The following is a 13,774-nucleotide window of genomic DNA, read 5'->3' on the forward strand; positions in this document are numbered from 1 at the left end:
CTTGCCGCCCGGGTAGGAGCAGGAGAGAGGCGCAGTATAAAACTGTTTCCCTTCTCTGGAGCGGCCGTCAGCCCAGTGCTGGCAGCTGGGAGTCTGCTCCAGCTGCATCTTGTCTGATGCTGCAGGATGGAGCCCGTGAGCGTTGGCAGCTGCATCCTTGAGTAGGACTCCTCCTCCCACTCCCCTGCTTCGAGGACATGCAACAGTGCAAAAGCACCTGCCCTGGAGAGAGCTGGAGTCTTGCATGGTTGATGTCCGGGCTGACTGTTTAGCCTGAGTCCAGCAATGCTCGCTTGATTCCACCCAGAAGAAAGTGCTGGCTTCACAGAGTTGTTCACCCAAATCTTTCAGATGATACCTGGCTCTGCATTAATTGTGGAAATCTTTTAATTTTGTTCCACGTTATTAATGTAAGACTACCTGCTCCTGTTTACTGAGTGCTTCTTAAGTCTCTCTCTCTTGAGTTTTGGTACAGAACAGTCCCACCTTATACAGAGTTTGGTGGGTAGAAAGGATTCACTTATTAAAAACATTCCGGGGTTAGTTAGCGTTATGCAATGTAAAGTTACATAGAACAAATCTAAACAGCCCTCCACAAATCCCAGCATCTGGCCTACAAGAACACTTCCATGCAAAAGACTGACAGCAGGTAAAAAAGCAAAATTCAGTATACAAGAAAGAAAAAAAAATGTGTGCAGACAAAAAATTACCTTTTTTCACAGCTCGTTAATTATAAAAATAAGTAGTTGAATTTACTACTTCAAATCCAGCTAAATCTGGTGTTTTCTGAATGGCTGCAGCTCACTCTCTTGGGCAAGTAGGTTATTTTTTTCTTCATTAGTATTGCAAGATGTTAGTGTTTGACTATTCAAGAATGAAAAAGGATTTTTTTTTAATTCAGAAATTTGGTATAGTGCAGAATTTTGTAATTGTTACTTGGGAACACAATTTTTCATCGTGAACACTTCAAAATGTCACTGGGCAGTTTGTACAGAGACTTGCCTTTCAGTTTGACATAAACCAGGAAAACTTTGAAATGTGATTTTTATTTTCACTGCTCCTGCTGCCAGGGAGAATCTTTTCACACAGCTCTACTTATGTCTTTAGATAACTTGTCCTTTATAACAGGTGCACAGCTCAGTGGGACTCAAAGATTTTATTTCTGTTAAAATGAAAAATTGAGAATGAATGGGGAAGTGTAAAGAATTTTCATTATAGGCTGTGGTTCTCAGGTGTAAAAGATTGTTAATAAGAGCACATATATGAAAAGATTCCATTTGTTTGTTTCTTAAAATGTCAGCAGTCATTTTCGTTTCTTCTTGCCAGTTGCCAAATGCCTTTCAAAATACCAGTGTATCACTTGTGGCTGCCTAAGTGCAATGTCCACTGTTAAGTATTAAAATAGCATTTTATGGAGCCAAGCACAGAACTTACAGTTGATATGAAACACCCCCTCCCCCATCCCCATGTGCACACCCACAGTGTTATTACATGTAAGACTACTGTAACTGGAAAAAGGTCTGCATACATTGAAATTTATGCATAGCAGTTATTTATCATTATATCTGTATACTTGTTTTACAGTATAGATTGGCTGTGCTGAAAGCTGTGCTGTTCTGATTTCTGACATTCTAGCTACACTACATACAGGCAAATGCAGTGTGACTTTTCCTAAACATTGTTTTGTTAGAGCCCTCAACTTTAAACAAAAACTAGAGCTCTTAAGGAGGAGAGGCAATTAAGGCTACCTGATGGTTATGTGTATCCTCTATGCACAGACTAACAGACTTAATTGCATGTTTAGGTATTGACTGACTTGAGGATAAGCCATCTAATGTTTCAATCTGGGTAAATAGCTGGAGTGAAATGTGGGCTTTTAAAGGAAAAGCTAGTGCAGTTACCAGGTAAAGTAGTAATAAGCCATAGAAATTCAAGCATTCTCTCGCATTACATAACTTACTTGTGTCATACAAGTCTTATTTCTCCGCAGTATAAAGATGAGCCAGTATTTACAAACCAATTCTGATTTTCTTTACAATGTTTCCCATAACAAGAACACCACTTTCTTCAGCATAATGATTGGCTGACTTACTTCTCCATTTTACTCATGCATACCTGCTGACCCTATTTAAGGAGATCGTCCACAGTGTTTAGCAAAATATTTAAAATCCACCCCCCCCCCCCCCGAAAAGACCTTTTCATGCTGTGGATTTCAATTAAATTAAACATGTCTTTATTTTTCACCCAAAATGCCTCTTTTTGTAATTCTTAAATGACGGCATGTGTGTCATATTTTGGTGAGTTACAGCAACAACCGACATCACCTTTTGCTTGTCCTGAATAGACAGTTCTCAGACAGTTGTGTTTTAAATGCTTGCTTTAAAAGCATTCAAAGTGGAGAAAAAGTTAATATTGGTTGAGCTGAAGACTTACTGTAGTTAAGCGTCTATTACTATTGTTCTTTTTAGAAATCTCATGCATTCAGACATTCTCTCAGCAATGCAAGTTGTCTATGGCCTCAAACTTGGCACAAGGCTGGAGTAGATTGTGTGGGGTGGGTTGAGGGGGAACATTATGAGATTAAAAATGGAGACTGTTGCTGTACATCTAGGCAGGAGGGGTTCTTATGTGCTTCTACTTGCCAGCTAAAATGCTTGAGTTTAGCAGCTTTCATGACGGGGATGTGCATGCACTAGAATCCAAGTGACCATGCTATCTTGTACTCCATTTCTGCTCTAAGTTTGGGTTTTTATTGCTTTTGGATTGTCAGTTGCTTTGGTGGTGGAAATGGGATCTGCTGGTTTTCTGGGTTGAGTGTGTGGCTGAATATCAGAATGCAAAGGCACTAGCAGCCCTTCTTAGGCTGCAAGGGTCTTTTTCTGCCCATGGGAATTTATCTACAGCAGTGGTTTCCAAACTTTTTTTTCATTCTCAGCCCCCCCAAAAAATTTCAAATGAAGAATATGCATATGCAGAACTCTTTGGAAATCTTAGACATTGGTCCATGGACTTCTGGGAGGTCCACAGACTGTGGTTAAAAACCACTGATCTACAGTACTAGTGACACAGTGTTTCTCAGGCTGATTTTGTGCTGGCCTTGTTTTCTTGGTGTGCAGTAACTTAGGATATGTCTACACTCTGGGGACTATACCCTAGGCTTTCTGGCATAACCCTATACAGTAAACATAGCCTACAGTGACAGAAGGGGTTTTTCTGTCAGTGTAGTAACACCACCTTTCTGAGTGACAGGAGCTAGATTGCTGGAAGCATTATTCTATCGATCTTGTTGTCTTTGTGCTGGTGTTAGGTCAGCAGACCTGTGTCACTTAGGGGTGTGGATTTTTCCAACATAGCTATGTTGACCTAAATTTAAAATGTAAACCAGACCTAAGTTTGAGTCCCTGAGTTCTCTCTGTTTTGGTGGTACGTGTGCGCAAGACAGAGAGATGATGGTGGGGCAGTTAAATGTGCTTTTCCTAAGAAAAGGAGATGTTTCAGAACTTTGGACCAGGCAGCAGGTAGACAATTGGACTTTTAAAAGATAAATAAATAAGGGTGAGCCTAAACTGTGCTGCTCTTTGAGATTTCTTTACTGTTCCTCCTTTTTCTATTGTTTTTGTGCGTGCGTGCGTGCGTGCGTGTGTGTGTGTGTGTGTGTGCGCACGCGCACACATGACTTTTGTGGAGTTTGGATTTTGAAGCATTTAAACACCATCTATATCTGGTGCTGGAATAATTCCAAAGAGCGAGAGTGACAGGCCAGAGAACTTCAAGGCTCGTGTGTTAATGCAGATGCCGAAGCTTTCCCTGAATCTACATGCTGCTGACCTCGACTACAGCTCTCACAGAGCTAATCGCTGCCAAATGTGACTTGCTTCAGTACACTTTTGTGTCTCAAAGTTTAAATATAGGGGACATCAAACAAAATGAACACATTAGAGGGATGTTTGATGAAAACTGACCATACAGTGAAGCCCCTGAAGCTAACAGCCTGTATCACTGAAAGGAGCGCATAAAAACAGTGTGCCTGTTTCTGACAAGGTATTAAAGGCAACTTTAAGTACAACATAGAATGGAGTATTTAGCCCAATTATTGCTATGAAAGTGCAAGTCCTAAGAGATTCTGCTGACAAAGGAATCCCTGTATTGGGAGGACCTGAGACCTTTTGGTTTTGAAGTTAAATGTTAAGGACTCTGTTTATCTTGGAAGGACTTAAAGGAGCACCTACTAGAGACATTGTCTGCAACAAGTAACAGTCTCACTTTCCTCTCAAAACAAAAGGACTGGAACAGAATCCTTCAGGCAGCCTGTATTAGGGTATGTCTCACTGGTAACGCAAGTAGGCATACCCATGCTAGCTTTAATTTAGCTAGCACAGGTAACAATAGCAGTGTAGACACAATGGCATGGGCTAGCAACCAGAACACACATTCATGGTCCCTGGAGGGCTTGTACTTACCTTGCTAGCCTGCGCTGACACACGATGTTGTTACCTGCCCTAGCTAGACTAAAGCTAACAGAGGCTATACCTATCTCTGCTGTGATCACACCTTCACCTGCAGTGCACTCTCACAAGCTAAGCAATGTTGGGATGCACCAGTACTTAAATGGCTGATCATAAAGAAACTCACAGGTGGTTTCAGAGGTAAAACTGATGAAGCCGTTCATTCATAGAGTTTAAGTCCCAAAGGGGCCATTAGATCATATTATCTGACTTCCTGTATATCACAGGCCATTAAATTTCACCCAGTTACACCTGTCTTGCGCCCAGTAACTTGTTTGACTAAAGCATAAAGGTATCCAGTCTTGCTCTGAAGAATCCACCGCTTCCCTTGGCTGATTTCTAATTTAAATTTGGCTCCAGCTTCCAGTCATAGTCATTGGTTCTTGTTATGTCTTTCTCCACTAGATTAAAGAGCCCTTTGTACTTAGTAACTTTTCCGGTAAAGGTACTTCACTGTGATCAAGTCAGTCACCTCTTGATCTTCCTTTTGATAAACTAAACAGATTGAGCCCTTAAAGTCTCTCACTGTAAGGCATTTTCTCTAGCCCTCAAATCACTTTTGTGTCTCTTTTCTACATCCTGTCCAATTTTTCAACAGGTCATGACTGTTTGTGGTCATTAAAAATCCCCTGGTACTTATTGTGATGATAAGGTTGTTAACTCCATTTTCCTGACCAAATTCCATTCCTGTTAATTACATTCTGACTGATTTCCTGCTGGATTTTTAGTTGTTCGCAGTTCTCTATGTGCTAAATTGTTGTATAGAATTGCTGTATGGTGTTGAACAGCTGCTGTGCTACTCTCCATGTTAGTGGTGAGTGAAATGATCCCTTATTTACCTTTTGGAGTGCTGAGTCCTCATTAGGCAATGTTTTGGAAAAGTGCTTTAAGATCCATGAATGAAAAGATACTATAAAAGTTAAAAGTTGTAGTATACTATAGAAAAGAGGTCATAAATGAGTGGGTTAGGCTGATGCAAAAGCTCTACCAAGATTAGTCGTTTATCTTAAGGCTTAATTTGGCCCAAGATCTTATCTGGAATTAATGGCTACTGTTACTGGAACTCTGGAGCTGTTTGTTTAATGAAATAAAGGAGACAGTTGAGAAGAGCTACCAGGTGCAAACAGAAAAGGAATACTTGAAATTATCACTTTGTATGACTATTTTGTCCTGTCACTTCCTTGCTATGCTGTGAGGAAATGACTAGACAGAACAGTTATGGCTCCTTTTATGCTGCATTTTAATTCAAGTGAATTTGGACTCAGTGTTTTCATTGCAAATCATGGAATATTGTTCATATGATTCTGTGAAACCTGTGGTGGACCTGTTGGCCTGGTTCCAGCCTATGCATGGGCAATTGCAGAATATTGTGGGCCTGACTCTTTGTTCCACTGCAGTCCATTGGAGCTACTCTGCCAGCAGATGACAACCCGGCATATCTGGGAATTGATTCAATGTTGATGGAATCCTCAGATGAGGCAGAGGTAGCATGGTAGACAATAACTCATCATACAGTTCACCTGTATACAGACAAGACAAGACGTGATGTGGTCAGACGTGTACATTGAGGTTGCCATGTTGGAGTACATTTTTTTGTGTGAGTGTGAGGAATGTGGTATGTGTATTATATTACTGTATATGCCAGAAGTGTATGTGACTTAGTTATAGAGGGATGGAGTTTGGCAGTGGGATGCGTATGTGTTGGCTTAAGGCAGTGATTCCCAACCTGTAGCCCGTGGGCCAAAAGTGGCCCGCGGGGGCTTTCAAAGTGGCCTGCCACTCCCCTCTTGCTGGCTGCAGAAGGGAGCCGCTGCCTAAGGATCCAGGTGGAGTGTGTTGCCATGGCGGGGAAGGGGGTCGACTGCTGGCAGAGACTGGTGGCCCTTCAGGGTAGTAAAAATTATATCTGTGACCCTCAAGCCAAAAAGGTTGAGAACCAGTGGGTTAAAGTAAGTTAAAGAAGGATATCTTAACTGGATATATCCTTGCTTTTAGGGGTTTACTTAGGAGCATGTTCCCCTTTAAGCAACCTGAGAAGGTTTCTGTTTTCTTTGTGGAAATATAACTTACTGACAACTGAACTTATTTTATGTACATCAGCAATCTGACAACATTTATAAATTATAAAGGTAGATAGCTTTAGATTTTGTAATAAAACAATAACAACCATTTGGTTCTCAGATCAGAACCAAGTCTTTCTTTTTTGTTTCTTTTGTCTTAGGCAATTGTTTTGAATGTGTAATGTCATAAAAGTCTGAATTCCTGTTTTTGCAAACTAAAAGAAGCATTAGGAAAGGTGTGTAATCAGTTGTTGTTATTATTTTTATTACTGTGTATGTGAATTGGTGTCAGTGAGCATTTCAGCAGTGGTCTTTAGGCAGCTGTGTATAGTCTACCCTGCCTTGCTCTGTCCATAGTGCTAGGCAAAGTACACTTTAAAAAAAAAAAACAAAAAAAACCCCAACCTCCATAGATTTTAGCCACACAGTTCCTCAAAGTCAATGAAATGAACGAATGTTGCATCTTTTACAATGCTTTGAAAAATTATGGAAAAGATCTTTAGGCTTCACTTTGCAGTGAACAGCATATGGCCCACATCTCAGAGCTATTATGCCACTTACTGATTAAGTTGAATGCTCAGCACCCTGCAGCTTTGGGCCCTAATTGAAAGAAATTCAGTCCAGAGCAGAGCTCAAAAAGGGACTGCATTAACTTTGATTCTTACTGATAGCTATAGAGGCATTGTAAGGGAAACTTGCATTGAATTGCCTCAAGCAACTACATCTGAATGAGAAGATTTCATTTCTCTAACTGCTAATCCCTTTACTCAGTATAAATGTTGACCCAAAAATTAGGGAAAAATTCCATCCATTGAGTTTTGTCCCTGCTGCTTTAATTTGAGGTAATTACAGACAGACAGGATTCCCTATAAATGCAATTATGGAATATTTATAAAACAACAGCAAGATCAAATTTTGTCTATATTTAAGCAAAACAGACAGAAATGCAATCAGGAAAAATAAACAGAAGGGTCTGTATGATGTATGCTAATGTTTACACATAACCCCTCCGGGATTTAGAGAGCATGGCCCCCTTAAAACCTTGTTCTGAAGGAGAGGAAGTGCTGATTGTTCCAGGGGGATAGGAGTGAAGAGAGGGAGAACGACAGACAAATGGGCATGTGTGTGCAGGTAGCTGCAGACAAGAGGCCTACAGTGAACAGGCCTAAATGTAGTGAAGCAGCCGAGAATTGGTCCGAAGCCTGGGAGGAGCAGAACAGCCGACTGGGAATGCCCCTGGACAGGAGCCAGGAGGAGTATCATGCATGGGAGGAATCCCCTGAGAAGGACAAACCAGAGCCAGACCCAATATCACTATTGCCCAGAGCTGTATGAGGCCATGAATAGTGGGGCTTGTGACTTTGCTTTGCGAATAAGGAGGGAGGCTGTAGCTAGCTAAGTGGGGAGGTTATTGCTCTGTGTGGGTTTGCAGCAGAGCAGCAGAAAGGGCATTGGAGGGGTTTGTTGGGGAAAATTTACTGGCATCCAACACGACCAGGAGCACCCAAGACTCACTGCTGGATGGGAACTGTGCCCAGGATACCTGAATTATGAGTCCAGATGCAGTGTTCAGTACCCATGGATCCTCATGTTGTCTGTAACCCTATTTCCTAACCCTGTTGTTTTTCCCCATTCATCACTCTATAAATAAATATTTACTTTCCTTATATTCATTGTACTATTCAGGTGAGGGGTGGGGTTTTTTGTTTTTACTGCTGGGGATTTGGAACAGGTGCCCCAGGCTAGAAGGAAGTTTCTCTGCTGCATTCCAGGGCATGCCTTTTCTTGGCCAGAGCTGCCCACAAAGCAGACTTCATCTTGGCCACGAGGGCACTATAGTTACTTTTGGTGGCTCATATGGGGAATTCAACTGGGAAGTCTCTGAAGCTTGGGATGTGCTTCCCCGCCATTGGGATGGCACTCTGTCCCCTTCTAGTGGTGGCTAGGCCAGCTAGAGCTTGATGAGCCTCCTACACCCTTGGCTAATAGAACAATGTCTTTTAGTGGCTCATGCATTAAGATCAAGAGGTCCCAGGTTTGACCCCGTTGCTGATAGCCCATTCAGGGGCATTTGGCTATACAGATACATGCAGTACACATATGCATGCACCTGTGTCATGCACCTTAAGCACTCCTTTGCAGAGCAAAGAGACGCCTGAGTAATTATCCTCTCGGCCAAAAAAGCGTGGAAAGGGGATTACTAGAAGACCAGTGCCGCTAGGTGTGGATCTCAGAAATCAAGGGTATGCTGGTGGCGATGTTCCCAGAAGAGGTGGAACCCAGTGAAATTGAGACGAGCCTAGATGCAATGGGAGTATTTGGGAGAGTGAAGATCCACAGCCAAATTTACAGCCATGTGTTGAAGGGCATGGTATTTCTGTGTACTCACTCCAAGAAGCATCTGGATAAGATGCTCTAAGAGGTGCAAGTGAGATTTACCCCCCTGGAAAGTCCTGGGACTAGAACAACCCTCTGTTGGTACACCCGCATCACCTGAGGTGGATTCATTAGAGGAGAAGCTGCAGGTTCTGATAGTGGATGAGAGGAATCAATCTCGACACTGGGAGGTGCTCCAGCACCTACAGCACCAGCCTGGTGGAGTGGGCTAAAAAGCTGGCGAACACCCTCAAAGATGCATTGAAAGTGGTGTATCATATAAGTGGTTACATTCTTTCTCAAGGGTGTCACTCATAACCTTTGGGGCAGATGATTGAGACCTGGAAGGATTTTGTAGTGCCCCTTGTCCAAGAGTGGGAATACTCTGATGCCCAGAAGCAGAAATGGGTGCTCGGGAGTCTGCGGGGACCTACTATCCAAATCATCCAAGCCCTGAAAGGTTCCCAACCGGCTGCAACAGTGCAAGACCATTTAACCGTTCTTGAGAGCATCTACAGACCATTGACACTGGTGAAGACCTGTATTATCATTTCCACCACACCTATCAAGAGCCTCACAAATGGCTGTCATGTTTTGTCAAGATACTAGAGGACTTCTTGCAGCAGGTAGTGCGAAAAAAGGAATCTCACTAAGCATATTGATTCCGCTAGGTTGGACCAGATCCTTCGGGGCATCCAGTAAGACGGGATAAGGATGTGGCAATTGTGGCTGCGGAAGCAGGCCCAAAACCCACCCTGTTCCATGATCTCATTTGAGAGATACATAAAAGAGGAGGCGTGATCATTATGGTTGAATGCAGTGGTGTGTCTGAAGAAGGCAAGGAGTTACACTGCAACAGGGCTTGAAGCAAGAGAGGAGGCCCCATCAGTGGCAGCAGCTCTGAAAGAACTGACCTGAGAAATGGCCATGGTGAAGGCTTAGAGACATATCCTGCCACCCACAAGAGGGGAGAGTATCGGGGGGAGCACAATTGAAGGGGTGATAGTCCACAGGATTTTTGTTACAACTGTAGGAAAGTTGGGCACTATGCCTCAAATTACCAACATGGGACAGGCCATGCAGCTGTATCTCGAAGGCTGTAGCGAACAGTTGGGGAGCTTCAGGGAAACACCAAGGGGCTTCGGGAAGGCACAACCAAAGGCCCTGAAAGTCCAAAGCTCCCCAGCACAGACCACAGACATAGGTTACCCAAATGGACTGATAGGTCCCCAGGCTGTAGTGCCCATTTGAATAGAAGGACAATTGTGTGAGGTGTTGTTGGACAATGGATGGCAGATCATTCTACTTTACTAATCTTGCTACTGAGAACACTAGTGGTATTTACCATTGCATCATCTGTCCAGCTTGATGGTCTGGGGAAATGGTTGTGACTCTTGCCCTTATCGGGGATATATCCTTTTGAAGGTCCCATTTCTGAAGGACATCCCAGGGGTAACTCAGGAAATAGAATTGTTGGTGCTGCCCTGCCCATATCCAGAAGGAAGAGAGTGCGCATCCTTAATTCTGAGGACAAATGCAAACCTGTTCCAGAGGTTGGCATGGAAGTTCCATGAGATGGCAGGAAACAACTATCTGTAGAAGCTGCTGATGTTTGCTTTACATAAAGCTGCATACTGGCGAGTGGGGGTGGGGCGCCCATCCCAAGAGGAGATGAAAGCTAAACCCAGTTCCTCTCTTCCTGCTGAGTGGAAGGACTGCCTGTGTGAGCAGTTAGTCAAAATGAAGGCTGTTTTCTTTAGGCACAAGTGGGCTGTAGGATGTGCTGATGATGTGGAACACCATATCCAAATGGAGGACAATCAGCCTTTACAAGAGGGGTCAAGATGATTATTTTCCACTAACATCAAAGATGTGAGGCAGCACCTACATGAACTGGCTCAAATGGGTATCATTAAGGCATCCAGGAGCCCCTACACATCATCAATTGCTGTAGTGCAAAAAAAGAAGTGGCAAGGTGTGTATGTATGTTGACTATTGAACTCTGAACTGGTGGGTGTTCCCCAACCAATACGCCATGCCCCAGATGGATGATACCTTAAATAGCCTGAACAGCAGTTGCTGGTTCTCAGTATCCACTGCAGAGATCAAGGACAATCAAGTATCCATGGCACCTGACAACAGGGAAAAGGTGGCGTTCATCTGCTCCTTGGGATTTTACCAATCTAATCACATGCTCCAGGGGGTGTCCAGGCCTCCAGCCACATTTAAATAACTCATGGAGTGGGTCATAAGGAATATACACAGTTTGAGTGCCTGGTGTGCCTGGATGACATTGTGCTGTTTGGGCTCGCTTTAGGAGAACATGAGGCTTGACTGTGCAAAGTCCTGGAGCTTTTGGAAGAAGCTGGCTTCAAATTATCCCTAGACGAGTGCATCATCTTCCAGATATTTTTTAAGGTATGTGGGGGACGCAGCGTCTACAAATGGTATAACTATGGATCTGGAGAAGGTGAAGGCATTAACCACCTGGCCAAGGCCCACGATCCTCAAGGAATTACAATCATTTCTGGGAATCTGTGACAATTACTGCAGGTTCATAAAGAATTTTTCCACATTGTGTATGCAGTCACAGAACTCCCCCAAGGGATATCCTCCATAAATAACAAGAAGGGGAACCCACCCCGGGCTCAATACTTTAATGTGAGTGCACCTTTCAGAAAGTGGTGGACTGCTGAGTGTGAAGAAGCTTTTTGGAAAATCATTTGACAACTCACTCGAGCATCTGTCTTGGTGTATGCCAATCCAACCCAGCCACAAAAGCTCCGCGTCAGTGCATGATATACCCAATTAGGAGCTGTCCTTTATCAAAAGCACAAGGGCGCACTCCAGCCAGTAGCTGTTGCCAGCTAAGGCCTCATGCCACCTGAGAGGAACTACACCACTCGTCAAACAGAGCTCTTGGCATTAAAGTGGACTGTGAGAGAGGTTACATGACTATCTCTGTGGCAGAGGCTCTCAAACTGGGCGGCACAGAATCTATTCTGGGTGGGCGTGAGAAGCTTTAGGGGGAAAAAAACTTACAGTGCACATTCAAAGCTGGGCAGCTGGAAAGCGGCGGTTGTTGGCCCAGCTCTGAAGGCAGCTGTCTAGTCAAATCACCTGAAGCAGGCCATTTTGCTAAAGGAATCGATCCACCTGTTGGTTCAGGACAGGAAACTTTAATGAGGGCAGAAGCATCCCCAGGGACATCACCCAAAGCAGTTGCTGCTACCACAGAAGTACTGGCAAGGGGTGTTGGAGGCCTGCAACAGTTGAATAGAATACCTGGGAGTAGAGCCATTGGAGGCCCTGGTTAAGGTGGGATTCTGTTGGTCTAGGATGGGGCATGACATCACCCTTCATGTTGACACCTGCACCAGGCATATCCGGCAGGCAGTTCCTCTTGTCAACATCACAAGTTCGGCATCCATGTGTCTTTATGGACTTTCTGTCATTAGAGTCTGACTGCCAGGGTACTGATAATATCTTTGATGGTGACTGACTGTTTAACTCATTACGCCCAGGCTTACTCCACCAAAGATCAAACCATGGATGCCAAGATCCTGCGTGAGAAGTTCTTCATTCATTACAGGCTGCCCAGGAGACTAGTCTTGGACCAGGGGCGGGATTTTGGGAGCCGGTTAATAAAAGAACTGTGCAAGATCAGTCGCACCCCACCTCTTATCATCCGCAAGAGGATCTGCCGCCAGAACAATTCAACTGCACATTGCTCAGCATGCTGGGAACCCTGGAGCCTTAGCAGAAGAAATACTGCAGCTGGCAGATGGAGCATGTGGTACATGCCTATAACTGCACTCGACACAATGCAGCTGGGTATGCACCATACATGCTGATGTTTGGTTGAGAATCCGGGTTGCCTGTCGATCTCTGTTTGGGTTTATTCAGATAGGGCACTCCGGGAAACACATTTGGGGTATAAGACTTGCCTGAGTGATCAACTGAAGGAGACATGTTGGATAGCAAGAGAAGCCTCGGGACACCAGAATCAACCAAACAAAGCTCATTATGACTAGTGAGTGAGGTAACAGGCGCTCCAGATTGCCGACCGAGTTTTGGCTTGGAATCAGGGAAAACACAAAATTTCTGATCATTCAGAGTTGCACCCATATGTCATAGAGGAGAAACTGGGGGACCAATTGGATATTGGATACGCTCAGAGGGCAGTCACAACCCCGCCAGACTCTCTCCACTGGAATCGTCTGTTACCTGTGGGACACATACTGTTCCCTAATGAGGATGTTTCCACTGATTTTGTGCCTGATGGCCCCATGAGTTGGACACCGTCCCAATGATGATCTGTCTGATCTGTACTGACACCCAGCTCTTGGGGAGTGAGGATGAAGTGAGGAGGTAAGGCAGACGTCCTGTTGGGAGGTCCCTCACCATATTGGACCCCTTGTCATTGCACAAAGGGATAGTGAAGGTGGAGAATCCGCACTGACCATCCCAGATGCTTCACTGGCTGAAGCTGTGGGGGCCCCCCAGAGGGCCCAGTGGGGACAGGACAATGTGGGAAGAGAACACTGTACTCCAGATGGGCACTATAAACTGGGTACCCTTGATTTCATGCCTCAAGGACCTGTCATTTTGTCTCCATGTTGAGTAGTGGTACCTCAGCTGATGCCCGACAGCCAGCCTAGATGTTCCTCCAGGGAAGGGCAGCCCAGGCATGTGCTGATGTATGATTGTTTGGGGGAACCCAGTGACCTACAGATCTCTGGGGTATCACGAAGGTGAGTTGCCTCGTGGAAAACCTGTTCCACCTAGGGTGACTACCTGACCCTAATTGGGCAGGACAATCCTGAAATGTGC

General features: G+C 44.3%; 1 protein-coding gene across 2 annotated transcripts in view; it reads left to right on the plus strand.

Moving 5' to 3' along the window:
* TPPP (tubulin polymerization promoting protein) overlaps window positions 1–13,774 on the plus strand; it is a 99,578-nt gene that overhangs the window by 1,027 nt on the left and 84,777 nt on the right. The gene's annotated exons all lie outside the window — the stretch shown is intronic.

Source organism: Emydura macquarii, unplaced genomic scaffold (assembly GCF_026122565.2).
Source record: "Emydura macquarii macquarii isolate MOO-44397 ecotype Brisbane River unplaced genomic scaffold, CSIRO-AGI_Emac_v2 contig_2948, whole genome shotgun sequence".
Classification (NCBI taxonomy): domain Eukaryota; kingdom Metazoa; phylum Chordata; order Testudines; family Chelidae; genus Emydura; species Emydura macquarii.